At 44.6% G+C, this 14744-nt stretch overlaps 1 protein-coding gene across 1 annotated transcript in view; it reads left to right on the top strand.

Annotated features, from left to right (window-relative positions):
• The first annotated feature begins 252 nt into the window (after positions 1 to 252).
• Positions 253 to 14744, top strand: part of smim1 (small integral membrane protein 1) — a 28033-nt gene continuing 13541 nt past the window's right edge. The window contains exon 1 of the mRNA XM_087980218.1: positions 253 to 651. The gene's annotated coding sequence lies outside the window, so the exon portion shown is untranslated. The remainder of the gene's footprint in view (positions 652 to 14744) is intronic.

The raw sequence follows: 14744 nt of genomic DNA, 5'->3' as shown, positions 1-14744 counted from the left end.
CTGAACCTGATCACCTCATTTCTAGGCGTGATAACTCCACACATCCCTATCCTATATTTACTAATTTCTCACGTGTCACTGGGTTATCAGTACAAGGCCAGGTCACTGTTCTTTCCAATTCTGTTCTTCCCTGAAGGGATAGTGGGGGATGGTAAATATGATTTAGAAGTTAATCAGTGACCCAGAAGAGACTGAGTTGAGCAGTTTTACTGAATTGTGCAATGCATTGCAAAAGAACAAGCCATTCAGAGTGCAGTACCTGACCAGAATCCTGCACTATAGTTTGACTTTCTTTCCAGCTGCATTGTGCAGTGGAGGAACTACATTCTCCAGATTTTAGACCTTGTTACTACGGTCAGTGGGAAAGGTGATTGGCAAGTTTGAGAAGTGGCTGTGTTGTGTCTTTCAGCCCCACATGACAGAGCTCACTGCCAGGAGCTGCTATCTGTAAACTCCTCCAAGATTGCATTGTACAATTCCGTCTCCATTGCCCGAGTACTTTGCTGACTTTCAGCTGTTGTGCAGGGACATTTGAAGTTTGTTAAGCAACAGTGTTTTGGCAAATCTGACTGCTTTCAAACTTTGCAGCGATTTTCAATCCAGAGACCAGTTGCCTTAGCAGTAAACAGTGTTTACTGAACCCTGTACCTGGTAAGTTAGTCTCTCCATTCTATTTTGACTTAAAATATTTAGTGAAATTTCAACTTATGGCTAAGTTTTGTGCTTAAGTACAGTAATTAGACACAACTGAGAGCACTGCAGAAACAGACTTCTATCACTAAAAGGAAAGATGCAAAATTATTTGGTAGTCCATTTAAAATTCAATTTATGATGTTTATTCTATCATGTGGTCCACCAGTTTAATATGGGATTTCGATTTGTTAGTTATTGTGTTATATAACTTTCTTTGAAAACCATCAGTGCTGCAGTTAATCTTTCTGCTCACCCATGTTACAGTGACCCTGAACTAAAGAGGGGCTTAATAAACCTAAAGTACCTCAAACCTGTTTTATTAGTTCTCAATGCTTAATGCTGTCTCACTGTTAAATCGAAAAGGCCACTCACTCCCTTAACATCACATCAAAACAGGTGAATGCTCTAAATCAGGCCAGAGGACAATTCACACTTTGATTTCGATCTGGATTCAATGGGGCCAGTGGTACAGGCTATTGCACTCTCTCTTGGATAGGGAGTTTGTAAACCACACGGTGTTTCCTACATTGCACAGGTAGCTGTAATTGTAAAGGACTTCATTTGTTCAAAAGTGCTGGAATTATGAATTACGTAAAAAGCTCTTTTCCCAGACATTGACTCCAAGTAAAAACCTCCCACAGAGATAGGATATGACACTAGCACTACTTTCCCTACACACACATACAAACACACAGAGACACACAGACATACACACACACAGACACACACTCACTCTCCCATACACACACAAACATACACACTCTCTCTCACACTCACACTCTCTCAAACACACACGCAGACACATTCTCTCTCACACATACACATACTCACTCTCTCTTTCACACACTCACTCTCACACACATTGTCTCTCTCTCTCTCTCACACACACATACTCACTCTCACACACACACAGTTACACACATACAGACACACACTCACTCTTTCACACACACACAGACACACACACTGACACACACACTCTCTCTCACACACACACACAGACACACACACTGACACACAATCTCACACACACTCACTCTCTCACATTCATTGTCTCTCTTTCTCTCTCACACACACACACACTCTCCATCTCCCAAAAGCAGCTACAGGTTCCTGGGTGTTTTCTTCCCCCCCCCCGAGTGCTCCTTACCCAGTCAGAGGCCAGACCTGTTCAGTTATGTTGCCTTCCGTACTGTTGGAACATTACAATACCACAGAAAGTGGAAACACAGAGCTCCAGTTTTTCCAACCAAAACTCTGATCCCAACACTAAACTCCAGCCGGACGATGAGCCCTTCCTTGTCTCTGTCAGGTCTGAAAATGGCAAAATGGTGACTGGGTGATTCAGGAATGGCAGAGGTTAAATAAGAAAAGGCAGGAATGACTATTACCATCTCTGCTGGTTTCCAAAGGCAATCGAATGGACATTTGACAAATACATCAGCAGGGCTAAACTGGGGGAATGTGACTGAAAGATGGTTCCAGAGAGAGTTCACAGAAAATAAAATCCCTACAGTGTGTAAACAGGCTATTCGGCCCAACAACTCTCCAAAGAGCATCCCATCCAGACTCACCCCCCTACATTTCCTATGGCTAACTACATAACCTGCACACCATGGGCAATTTAGCATTACCAATCCACCTGCCCTGCACATGTTTGGACTGTGTGAGGACATCGACACAGGGAGAATGCGCACATTCCATACAGTCATCTGAGGCTGGAGTGGAACCTGGGTCCGTGGTGTAAGAGGGCAGTAGTGCTAACCACTGAGCCACCATGCAATCCTGTTTGTAAAGACTGAATGAGCTGTGTGAAAATGGCTCTATAAGTAAGAAATAGTGACAGATTTCTTTCTAAAATATTAGATCCATGTCTTTATTCTTCTTGGGTTCTGGGCCTAAAGTCAGGTCTGACCCATTGAGGCATGACCTGCACCATGGGACAGAGAGGAGATGGGTCCCGAATTTACTCCCAGGCCGAACAGGGATCAAACCACATGCTCAGGGCAGCAATCTGGTCCAGAGAGGACAGCCGGTCCCTGCCTTTACCCCACCCCATCTCCCTCCCCCACCCTACTCCCTTTCCCTTCCCCAATCCAAGCCCATCCGCATCTCCAGCCCCTCCCCTACTCCCACCCCTCCCCATCACCTCTCACCTCTCCCCCCTTCTCACTCCTCCTCCCCACCTGTCCAGTCTGTCTCTCATCCTCACCCCAGCCCCAACCCCTCTTCCCTGAAAACCATGTTGCCAGGTAATGGACATATTCATGTGTAGATTGTATATATGGAGCTCGGACAGTGATGGTCGGCACTTTCACTTCCATCACACTCTCCCACTCTCATCGCCTGTGATTGGCTGATGTCAGAAGGATTTGCAAGTTGAGCCTGAACCCCTTTTGGCTGCATTCTAAATACATTTCTGACCGTGAAGTGACCTGGAACCCATAGCCCATTGCTTTATTATCAATTCATTTTCCCATTCAGTCTAAATTCAATGGAGCAATTCTCACACTATCCGTATTTTGCTTTCTCTTGCCAATATATCGGTTTATAATTCTGCGGTGGATCATTCGGTGATGGATTGTTCTGAGTTCTGATGAAAGGTCACACATTTGCAGCATTAACTCTGGTCCTCCCTCTGCAGATGCTGCTAATCTGGCTGAGGATTTTCACCACCTTCTGTTTCGATTCTGAGATTTTCTGAATCCGCGGTTTTTTGATCTTGTTCTATTCTCAGCCTGTAATTCTGATATTGGAATAACTTTTCCCACCCCTTGTCACCCAGTAATTGGTTAAAATGCTGTTGACCCTGAACAGAGTCTCCCAGTCTCTGTCTCTTACTCACCCTCTCACACACACACACGGACACACATACACACACACACATAAATAACACACATAGACACACAGACACTCATGCACTCACACACAAACATAATGACACACATAGACACAAAAACACACATGCACTCACACACAGACACTCATGCACTCACACACACAACACACAAACATAATGACACACATAGACAAACAGACACCCATGCACTCACACACAGACACAGATGCATGGACTTCCACATATAGACATACATGCATATGTTCAGGAATAAAAATCTGCTAAGTCCAGTTACACACAGCAAATCACAGCACAAAAGGAACATTGCAGCCTTATTCTGCAGCAACACCATGTTCCAGCACAGCCTGATCTGTACAACACATTCTCAATCTGTTTCATGACGTAACTCTCACTCTGAGCCAATATCATTAACCCCTGAGAATCAGTGACCCAACAACACCTTACGCCTTGCGGCAGACAGCAATAGAAACCAACACATAACATGGGCTTGGTCACCAAACAATGCTAGAGAGAAGGCAATCCATCAGAGTTAGACAGATTATACACACTGTACAGAATCTGACAGCCAGCAATCAGTCACTATCCCATTCATCCATTAGCTGGCTCAGGGTGACCAAATCCCTTTATAATTTCTTCACTGTGGTCTCGGGAATTCAGAAAAAAGCCTAGGTTTGAGACAGTCAGTTTTCAAAGGTCATTGTGATAGCTTCCAGTGGATACAGTATCTACAGCATGTTATACATCACTCTCCATAACGGGCAGACTAAGACCCCATGTTTCCTCTGGTGAAAGAGACTAACACCAGGGGACATTATTTAGGAATAAGAAACCTCACTTTTAAGACAGAGATGAGGAGGATTTTCCCTTTTTTTTAGAGACGCTTTTAGAATGTGGAATTCTTTCCCTCAGAGAGCAGTGGAGGATGGGTCATTGAACTTATTTAGGACTAAGTAAGATTTTTGGCAAAAAGAGAGCCAAAGTGAGTGGACAGAAAAGTGGAGCTGAGACCACACCACATTAGCCACGATCTTATTGAATGGTGCAACAGACTCAATGGGCTGAATGGCCCACTCCTCAGTTCCTTTGAAAATTGAGGCAGGAAACAGTGGCACTGGGGATTGTACCTTGTGCAAAGGGTCACCTCCAGTTCGCATCAGCAATGAAACAGGTGTCTGTTGTGTTTTCCCCCCTGCAAGAGATGAGTCTGAAAGAGGTTCTGAGTTAGGATGGCATGGTGGCTCAGTGGTTCGGGGCACAGGTTCAATTCCACCCCCAAGTGACTGACTGTGTGGAGTTTGCACATTCTTCCCGTGTTTGAATGGGTTTCCTCCAGGTCCTCTGGTCTCCTCCTGCAATCCAAAAATGTGCAGGTTAAATACCTTCTCTCCACGGATGCTGCCTGGCCCGCTGTGATCATCCAGCACTTTTTGTTTCCAGCTGTGATCATATCGAGCCCATGACCGGCACGGGGAGTGGGAGTGCCTCATGACCAGTTAGCAGCTGTGTGTAACAACGTCCCTACAGTCATGGACTTGATGCACAAGGAAGGAGGGGCTGCTGGATCAAGAAGCTGCAGAATAAACACTGGGCACTTTCAGTGCCAGCAACTCAATGTAATTTTATCTTTACCGAGTGCTGTATATTTGTCATAAACATTTTATATTGTACATTTTGTCTGGTTAAACCACACTGTAGACAAGCAGGGGGCTGGAAGAACACAGCAAGCCAGGCAGCATCAGGAGGGGTTAATACCTGAAACGTTGACTTCTGCACCTCCCGATACTGCCTGGCTTGCAGTGTTCTGGCAGGTCAGGCAGCATCCGAGGAGCAGGAGAATCGATGTTTCGGTCAAAAGCCCTTCATCAGGAAGGGCTGATAAAGGGCACTCTAATCTTAGAACATACAACATAGAACAGTACAGTACAGAACAGGCCCTTCAGCCCATGATGCTGTGCCGACCATTGATCCTCATGTATGCACCCTCAAATTTCTGTGACCATATGCATGTCCAGCAGTCTCTTAAATGTCCCCAATGACCTTGCTTCCACAACTGCTGCTGGCACCGCATTCCACGCTCCCACAACTCTCTGCGTAAAGAACCTGCCTCTGACATCCACCCTATACTTTCCGCCAAATAGCTTAAAACTATGACCCCTTGTGTTAACAATTTCTGCCCTGGGAAAAGTCTCTGGCTATCAACTCTATTTAGGCCTCTCATTATCTTGTACACCTCAATTAGGTCCCCCTCTTCCTTCTTTTTTCCAATGAAAAAATCCGAGCTCAGTCAACCTCTCTTTGTAAGATAAGCCCTCCATTCCAGGCAGCATCCTGGTAAACCTCCTCTGAACCCTCTCCAAAGCATCCACATCTTTCCTATAATAGGGCGACCATGGTATTCCAAGTGCAGTTTAACCAAAGTTTTATAGAGCTGCAACAAGATCTCACGACTCTTAAACTCAATTCCCCTGTTAATGAAAGCCAAAACACCATATGCTTTCTTAACAACCCTGTCCACTTGGGTGGCAATTTTAAGGGATCGATGTACCTGCACACCAAGATCCCTCTATTCCTCCACACTGCCAAGAATCCTGTCTTTAATCCTGTACTCAGCTTTCAAATTCGACCTTCCAAAATGCATCACCTCGCATTTATCCAGGTTGAACTCCATCTGCCACCTCTCAGCCCATCTCTGCATCCTGTCAATGTCCCGCTGCAGCCTACAACAGCCCTCTATACTGTCAAAGACACCTCCAACCTTTGTGTCGTCTGCAAACTTGCTGACCCATCCTTCAATCCCCTCATCCAAGTCATTAATAAAAATTACAAACAGTAGAGGCCCAAGGACAGAGCCCTGTGGAACACCTCTCACCACAGACTTCCAGACAGAATATTTTCCTTCTACTACCACTCGCTGTCTTTCTCGACCAGCCAATTCTGTATCGATCTTGAATTGAAACTCATTTTAAGTCACAATCTTTAACAATGTTACTTATAGTTATTTCAGTCAACCTGTTCAGACATAGTTAAAAATCACACAACACCAGGTTATAGTCCAACAGGTTTATTTGGAAGCACTAGCTTTTGAAGTGCTGCTCATTTGAGCTTTAGGGAGAGGATTTGAGCTATAGGGAGAGGTTGAACAGGTTAGGGCTGTTTTCCCTGGAGCGTCAGAGGCTGAGGAGTGACCTTATAGAGGTTTACAAAATTATGAGAGGCATGGATCGGGTAAATAGGCAAAGTCTTTTCCCTAGGGTCAGGGAGTCCAGAACTAGAGGGCATAGGTTTAGAGTGAGAGGGGAAAGATATCACGCAGAGGGTGATACGTGTATGAAATGAGCTGCCAGAGGAAGTGGTGGAAGCTGGTACAATTGCAACATTTGAAAGGCATCTGGATGGGTATATGAATAGGAAGGGTTTGTAGGGATATGGACCGGGTGCTGGTAGGTGGGACTAGATTGGGTTGGGATATCTGGTCGGCATGGAAGGGTTGGACCGAAGGGTCTGTTTCCATGCTGTGCATCTCTATGACTCTATGACTCTAAATCTGTTGGACTATAACCTGGTGTTGTGTGATTTTTAACTTTGACCACCCCAGTCCAACACCAGCACTCCAAATCATGTTCAGACATACTCTGGAGGTAGGGACACTACCAAATTCCCAACACACAAGCCCCTCAATGTCGTTACTCATAGGATCAATGGTCCTACTAAAATCAGCATGAGTTAATGCACCATGTGTCCAAACTTATCTGTGAGACTGACAAGGAGGAATAATGACTTCACTCTTGGATATATCCTGTTTCAGACAATTTCTCTATTTGTGCCAAATGTCGCATCAAATGTGGCATGAAGAGCAAAAAACCAAAATAAAACATCTGTTGATAAAGGAATTCCTTTTTGCTGGCATTTCATTACTCATCCCAGTCAGGGAACTGGAGCGTAAATTGTTTTGCATTCATCTGAGATTACATTCATCCAGCTATTAATCTAGGTAGAAAAAGAAATTACCATGACTGCATCAGCAATTTTGATAGTTAATATCACAATAGAAGTTGTATATTGGTTTGGGTACCAAGGATTATACTTCATAATTTGTCACTGGACTACAAAGTTAACTAGCTCAATGGAAAGGTAAGCATCCAATTGATTAATAACAGGAATATCAGGAAATTAAGATTGAACAGCGCAATATCAGGAAACTGGTTCTGGTTTATGAGTACATTGCTGAAGGATTGTGAGATCAATATCACCAACAGATGGCATGGTTTCCCCATTTCCCACAGTACAACATTGCATACACTATTTTCACTACACTATTAGAGTCAAAGAGTCACAGAGATATACAGCACGGAAACAGAGTCTTCAGGTCCAACCCGCCCATGCTGACCAGATATCTCAACCCAATCTAGTCCCACCTGCCAGCACCTGGCCCTTATCCCTCCAAACCCTTCCTATTCATATACCCATCCAAATGCCTTTTAAATGTTGCAATTGTACCAGCCCCCACCACTTCCTCTGGCAGATCATTCCATACACGTACTACCCTCTGCATGAAAAAGTTGCCCTTAGATCCCTTTCCCCTCTCACCCTAAACCTATGCCCTCTAGTTCTGGATTCCCCGACCCCAAGGAAAAGACCTTATCAATTGATCCTATCCATGTCCCTCGTGATTTTATAAACCTCCATAAGGTCACCCCTCAGTCTCTGATGCTCCAGGGAAAACAGCCCCAGCCTGTTCAACCTCTCCCTATAGCTCAAATCCTCCAACCCTGGCAACATCCTTGTAAATCTTTTCTGAACCCTTTCAAGTTTCATATGGGAAGGAGACCAGAATTGCACTCAATATTGTAAAAGTGGCCTCAGCAATATCCTGTACAGCTGCAACATGACCACCCAACTCCTGTACTCAATACGCTGATCAATAAAGGAAAGCATACCAAATGCCTTCTTCACTATCCTATCTACCTATGACTCTACTTTCAAGGAGCTATGAACCTGCTCTCCAAGGTTCTGTTCAGCAACACTCCCTAGGATCTTACCATTAAGTGTATAAGTCCTGCTCTGATTTGCTTTTCCAAAATGCAGCACCTCGCATTTATCTGAATTAAACTCCATCTGCCGCTCCTCAGCCCATTGGCCCATCTGATCAAGATCCTGTTGTACTCTGAGGTAACCTTCTTTGGTGTCCACTACACCTCCAATTTTGGTGTCATCTGCAAATTTACTAACTATACCTCCAATGTTCACATCAAAATCATTTATATAAATGACAAAAAGTAGTGGACCCAGCACCGATCCTTGTGGCACTCCACTGGTCACAGGCCTCCAGTCTGAAAAGCAACCTTCCACCACCACCCTGTCTTCTACCTTTGAGCCAGTTCCGTATCCAAATGGCTAGTTCTCCCTGTATTCCGTGAGATCTAACCTTGCTAATCAGTCTCCCATGGGGAACCTTGTCGAACACCTTACTTAAGTCCATATAGATCACATCTACCTCTCTGCCCTCAACAATCCTCTTTGTTACTTTTTCAAAAAACTCAATCAAGTTTGTGAGACATGATTTCCCACACACAAAGCCATGCTGATTATCCCTAATCAGTCCTTAACCTTTCCAAATACATGTACATCCTGTCGCTCAGGATTCCCTCCCACAAACTGCCCACCACTGAGGTCAGGCTCACTTGTCTATAGTTCACTTGCTTGTCCTTATCACCTTTCATAAACAGAGCCACTACATTAGCCAACCTCCAGTCTTCTGGCACCTCACTTATGACTATCGATGATACAAATATCTAAGCAAGGGACCCTGCAATCACTTCCATAGCTTCCCACAGAGTTCTTTGATACACCTGATCAGGTCGTGGGGATTTATCCACTTTTATGTGTTTCAAGATATCCAGCGCCTCCTCTTGTGTAATATGGACATTTTTCAAGATGTCACCATTCTATATCTTCCATGTCTTTCTCCACAGTAAATACTGATGCAAAATACTCATTTAGTATCTCCCTCAACTTCTGTGGCTTCACACAAAGGCCGCCTTGCTGATCTTTGAAGGGCCTTATTCTCTCCCTAGTTACCTTTTTGTCCTTAATATATTTGTAAAAATCCTTTGGATTCTCCTTAATTCTATTTGCCAAAGCTATCTCATGTCCCCTTTTTTGCCCTCCTGATTTCCCTACTCCTACCTCCTTTATACTCTTCTAAGGATTCTCTCGATCTCTCCTGTCTTTCCTTGACATATGCTTCCTTCTTTTTCTTAACAAAACCCTCAATTTCTCTAGTCATCTGCCATTCCCTACACCTATCAGCCTTTCCTTTCATCCTGACAAGAATACACTGTCTCTGGACTCTCGTTATCTCGTTTTTGAAGGATTCCCATTTTTCAGCCATCCCTTTACCTGCGAACATCTACACCCAATCAGCTTTTAAATGTTCTTGCCTAATACCGTCAAAATTACCCTTCCTCCAATGTAGAACTTCAACTTTTAGATCCAGTCTATCCTTTTCCATCCCTATTTTAAAACTAATAGAATTATGGTCACTGGCCCCATAGTCCTCTCCCACTGATACCTCAGTCACCTGCCCTGCCTTATTTTCCAAGAGTAGGACAAGTTTTGCACCTTCTCTAGTAGGTACATCCACATACTGAATCAGAAAATTTTCTTGTACACACTTAACAAATTCATCTCCATCTAAACCCTTATGGCAGTCCCAGTCAATGTTTGGAAAGTTAAAATCCCCTACCATAACCACCCTATTATTCTTATAGATAACTGAAATCTCCTTACAAATTTGTTTCTCAATTTCCCTCTGACTTTTAGAGGGTCTATAATACAACCTCAATAAGATGATCAGTTATAGAACATAGAACATAGAACATTACAGCGCAGTACAGGCCCTTCGGCCCTCGATGTTGCGCCGCCCTGTCATACTAATCTGAAGCCTATCCCACCTACACTATTCCATGTACGTCCATATGCCTGTCCAATGACGACTTAAACGCACTTAAACTTGGTGAATCTAGTACCGTTGCAGGCAAAGCATTCCATACACTTTCTACTCTGAGTAAAGAATCAGTTCTCATTTCTCAGTTCCACTCAAATAACTTCCCTGGATGTATTTCCAGGAGCATCCTCCCTCAGCACAGCTGTAATGCTATCCCTTATCAAAAACGCCACTCCCCTCCTCTCTTGCCTCCCTTTCTATCCTTCCTGTAGCATTTGTATCCTGGAACATTAAGCTGCCAGTCCTGCCCATCCCTGAGCCATGTTTTTGTAATTGCTATGATATCCCAGTCCCATGTTCCTAACTATGCCCTGAGTTCACCTGCCTTCCCTGTTAGGCCTCTTGCATTAAAGTAAATGCAGTTTAATTTATCAGTCCCACCTTGTTCTCTGCTTTGTCCCTACCTGCCCTGACTGTTTGAATTGCCTTTGTTCTCAACTGTACCAGCCTCAGACTGAAATCTTTCCTCACTATCTCCATGGGTCCCATTCCCCCCACCTTACTAATTTAAATCCTCCTGAGCAGCTCTAGCAAATTTCCCTGCCAGTATATTAGTCCCCTTTCAATTTAGGTGCAATCCGTCCTTCTTGTACGGTCACTTCTACCCCAGAAGAGATTCCAATGATCCAAAAATGTGAACCCTTCTCCCCTGCGCAGTAGAACGTGAGGACTGCAGATGCTGGAGATCAGAGTCAAGAATGTGGTTCCTGGAAAAGCACAGCAGGTCAGGCATCATCCGAGAAGCAGGAGAGTCAATGTTTCGGGCCTTCTCCCATGTACCACTCCTGGGCTACGCACTCATCTGCTCTATCTTCCTATTCCTTCCCTCACTAGCTTGTAGCACCGGGAGTAATACAGATATTACTACCCTTGAGGACTTCCTGCCTAACTCTCTATATTATCCCTTTAGATCCAATATGTCCCTCTCCTCTTTGAGAACATTCTGCAAGCTCCCTGAGACATCCTTGATCCTGGCATCAGGGAGGCAACACTCCATTCTGAATTTTCACTGCCGGCTGCAGAAACGTCTGTCTGTGCCTCGGACTAGGGGGTCCCCTAACATAATCAATCACTTGGAACTCGACATACCCCTCATTACATTAGAGTCAGTCTTGATACCAGAAACATGGCTGTTCATGCTACATTCCCCGAGAGTCCATAACTCCCTCCATTTCCCAAAACAGCATCCTTGTCTGAAATGGGGATAACCACAGGAGACTCCTGCATGACCTGCCTACCCCTCCTACCTTTCCTGGAGTTAACCCATCTACCTGACTGTATCTGTGGCTTTTCTTCCTTCCTATAATTTCACTCCATCACACCCCCAGCTCTTATAAATTCCTCATTGCCTCTAATTGTCGCTCCAACAGATCCATGCGATATGATAGGATTCGTAACCAAAGACACTTCCTGCAGTCATAATCATTAGTAACATGTAAATTTTCCCTAAAACCTAATCTCCCACATCCAACAGGAGGAGCATATCACTCTATTAAAGGCCATTTTTGCTCCTTCACAATCTACAGACCCAGAAAATACCACCATCTTTTTGCTCTAAAAAACAGTGCTCCAGGCTAACTTAGTGCTTAAAATTTAATCCAGAGACATGTCTCAATAAAACATACAATCAAGAAAGAACCCACTCTACTCACTATTGTAGACTTACAGCAAGGTTATATGTTAAAAACTATGCACTCATCTGTTCCTGTGCTGTGAGCTCTCCCACACAGGTTTCTCCAAGGTCAGCTGTGAATTCTGCTGTTTTTTTAATTTTTCTTAGGTGTACTCCAGAGTCCAGAGATGCATGAATTCAAACAGCAAAGGCAGTAACTGCGCAGATTCACTGCTATGTCAATTAGCAGCGTAGGTGTCTTTCTCTCTCTTCTTCACTGACAATGTGCTGCCTTTTCTCTGTCTTTCTCCTTTTAAAAGAGATCCAAGATGGCAGTGATGCAGTAGGTCTGCCCTGCTGAGCTCTGCACTAAGACCTCAGGCAAAGTGGTGCATTCACTCTACTTTTCTCACCCATTGTGGTAAAAATCAGTAGTTTTGGATCCTCAGAATTGCTGTATGTCACTTTAATTGATTAAGAAAAATGACTAAGGCAAAATAACAGCGAAGATTGCACCAAGCAATTCTGGTCTCCTTCCTATCGGAAAGATGTTGTGAAACTTGAAAGGGTTCAGAAAAGATTTACAAGGATGTTGCCAGGGTTGGAGGATCTGTTTCCATGCTGTACATCTCTATGACTCTATGACTCTAAAGAGGGCACTCCCCTGCAGTAACGGACATGCCTGCAGCTGCAGCATCAGCCTCTGCGATCGCCCCAGGGGAATGACCTGTGGGGCAGAGCTTTGTCTCAGAAACTCCAAGAGAAGATCAATTCAGCGATGGAGGAGACCCGGACCAGGCTGGAACCGATATCGACCATGCTGTAGGAGCACGACCAAGAGATCTATTGTCTCAGGCAGTGCGTCATGGAAGTGGAACAGCGGACCATAGCTTCCGAAACTGCGGCAGAATCCTTGGGGGTCAAGTCCAGGCCCTGGAACAGCAGGTACCGGCCTTAGTCGAGCAGGTCGATGACTCGAAAATCAAGATCATTGGAAGAACATCCGCTTGGTCAGGTTGCCGGAACGGGAAGAGGAAGGCCAGCTGATCAGCTTCGTAGAGCAATGGCTCCTGCAGTTTCTGAGTCTGGAATTCGGGGCGGGCCGAGTGTGGGTTGAGCGGGCCCATCGGATCGCAGTGCACAGGCCCGGATCAGACCAGCACCCCCGCCCCGTCCTAGTGCGACTCCAGCATTACAGAGACAAACAATTGGTGCTGGAAGCTTCTAGAGCACTGGGGAAGGATCTTCAGGCTCTGGTATACAAAGGATCAAGAACTTTGTTTTTCCAAGATTTTTCTGCAGCCGTGATCAGCAAGAGGGAGGCCTTTGATGAGGTTAAAAAGGAGGCTGAGAGACTTAGATATTCAGTATTCTGTAAGTTATCCGGCAATATTACGTTTCAGCCACAGAGGGTCCGTGTTTAATTTTGACTCACCAGAAAAGGCAAAGGACTTCCTAGAAATTTTAAAATAGACTGACTGTCTCAAATAATATGTATGCTTTCTCTGTAGTTTGCTGAAAATGTGTTGCTGGAAAAGCGCAGCAAGTCAGGCAGCATCCAAGGAACAGGAGAATCGACGTTTCGGGCATAAGCCCTTCTTCAGGAAGCTCTTCTTCCTGAAGAAAGACTTATGCCCGAAACGTCGATTCTCCTGTTCCTTGGATGCTGCCTGACCTGCTGCGCTTTTCCAGCAACACATTTTCAGCTCTGATCTCCAGCATCTGCAGCCCTCACTTTCTCCTTTCTCTGTAGTTTGCCTGGTTTCCCTGATTTGTTTTTTTTAATATGTGGGGTCCCTTTTTTCTCTTTCTCTCTCCTCCCTTCTTTCTCCCCTCCCATTATCCTTTGTTTCTCTATCATTCCTTTTTCATTTCTCTCTGTTTGTATGGGATGGCGGGGAGTGGCTTGGGGAGGCAGGGGAGGGTTTATTTTTAACCAGGATTGCCTAGGATCAAAGGATGGAAGGGACGGGTTGAGTACCCACTTTCAATTTTCTTGTTGTAAGATACATGTAACTTTACTTTGTTTTGCCTGGGTTTGGGGCACGGCTTCAGCAAGATGGAGCCATCGAGGGGTTAGTGGGTAGTATGGGCGCCCCCTTGTGGGAAAGGGGGAAAGTCTCCTCTTATTTGTGTTATATGTTGGTTCATTCTAGAAGTAGTTATTAGAAGTTTTGATTTGGTAGTTTTTGTAGTTGGATTTTCAAGTTTATATGAGCTGTTTACTGCTTTCACTTGGTGTGCTATGAGTGGGGTTCTTCCTCCCGGGGGGTCACAGACTGTTTCAGATGGCTATGGCTAACCATTTACCTGGTGCACCTGGAATGTTAAGGGGAGTCATTCACTGATTAAGAGAAAAAAGTTCCTTTCAAGTCTTAGAAAAGAAAGGTCCAATGTAGCCTTGCTGCAAGAAACACATCTAACTGATAGGGAGCACTTAAAGTTGCAGCAGGGACGGTTCAGATGGGTCTTTACCCCATCCTTTAATTCGAAAAGTAGAGGAGTAGCTATACTCATCCAGAAGAATTTCCCATTACAACTGTTAGACCAAATTAAGGACAAATTATGGTCCT

The sequence above is a fragment of the Chiloscyllium plagiosum genome, unplaced genomic scaffold, assembly GCF_037043375.1.
Source record: "Chiloscyllium plagiosum isolate Xiang-an unplaced genomic scaffold, Cpla_swu_hap1 HiC_scaffold_37, whole genome shotgun sequence".
NCBI classification, from domain to species: domain Eukaryota; kingdom Metazoa; phylum Chordata; class Chondrichthyes; order Orectolobiformes; family Hemiscylliidae; genus Chiloscyllium; species Chiloscyllium plagiosum.
The sequence above is the reverse complement of the archived record's forward strand: the minus strand, read 5'-3'. Positions and strand labels throughout refer to the sequence as shown.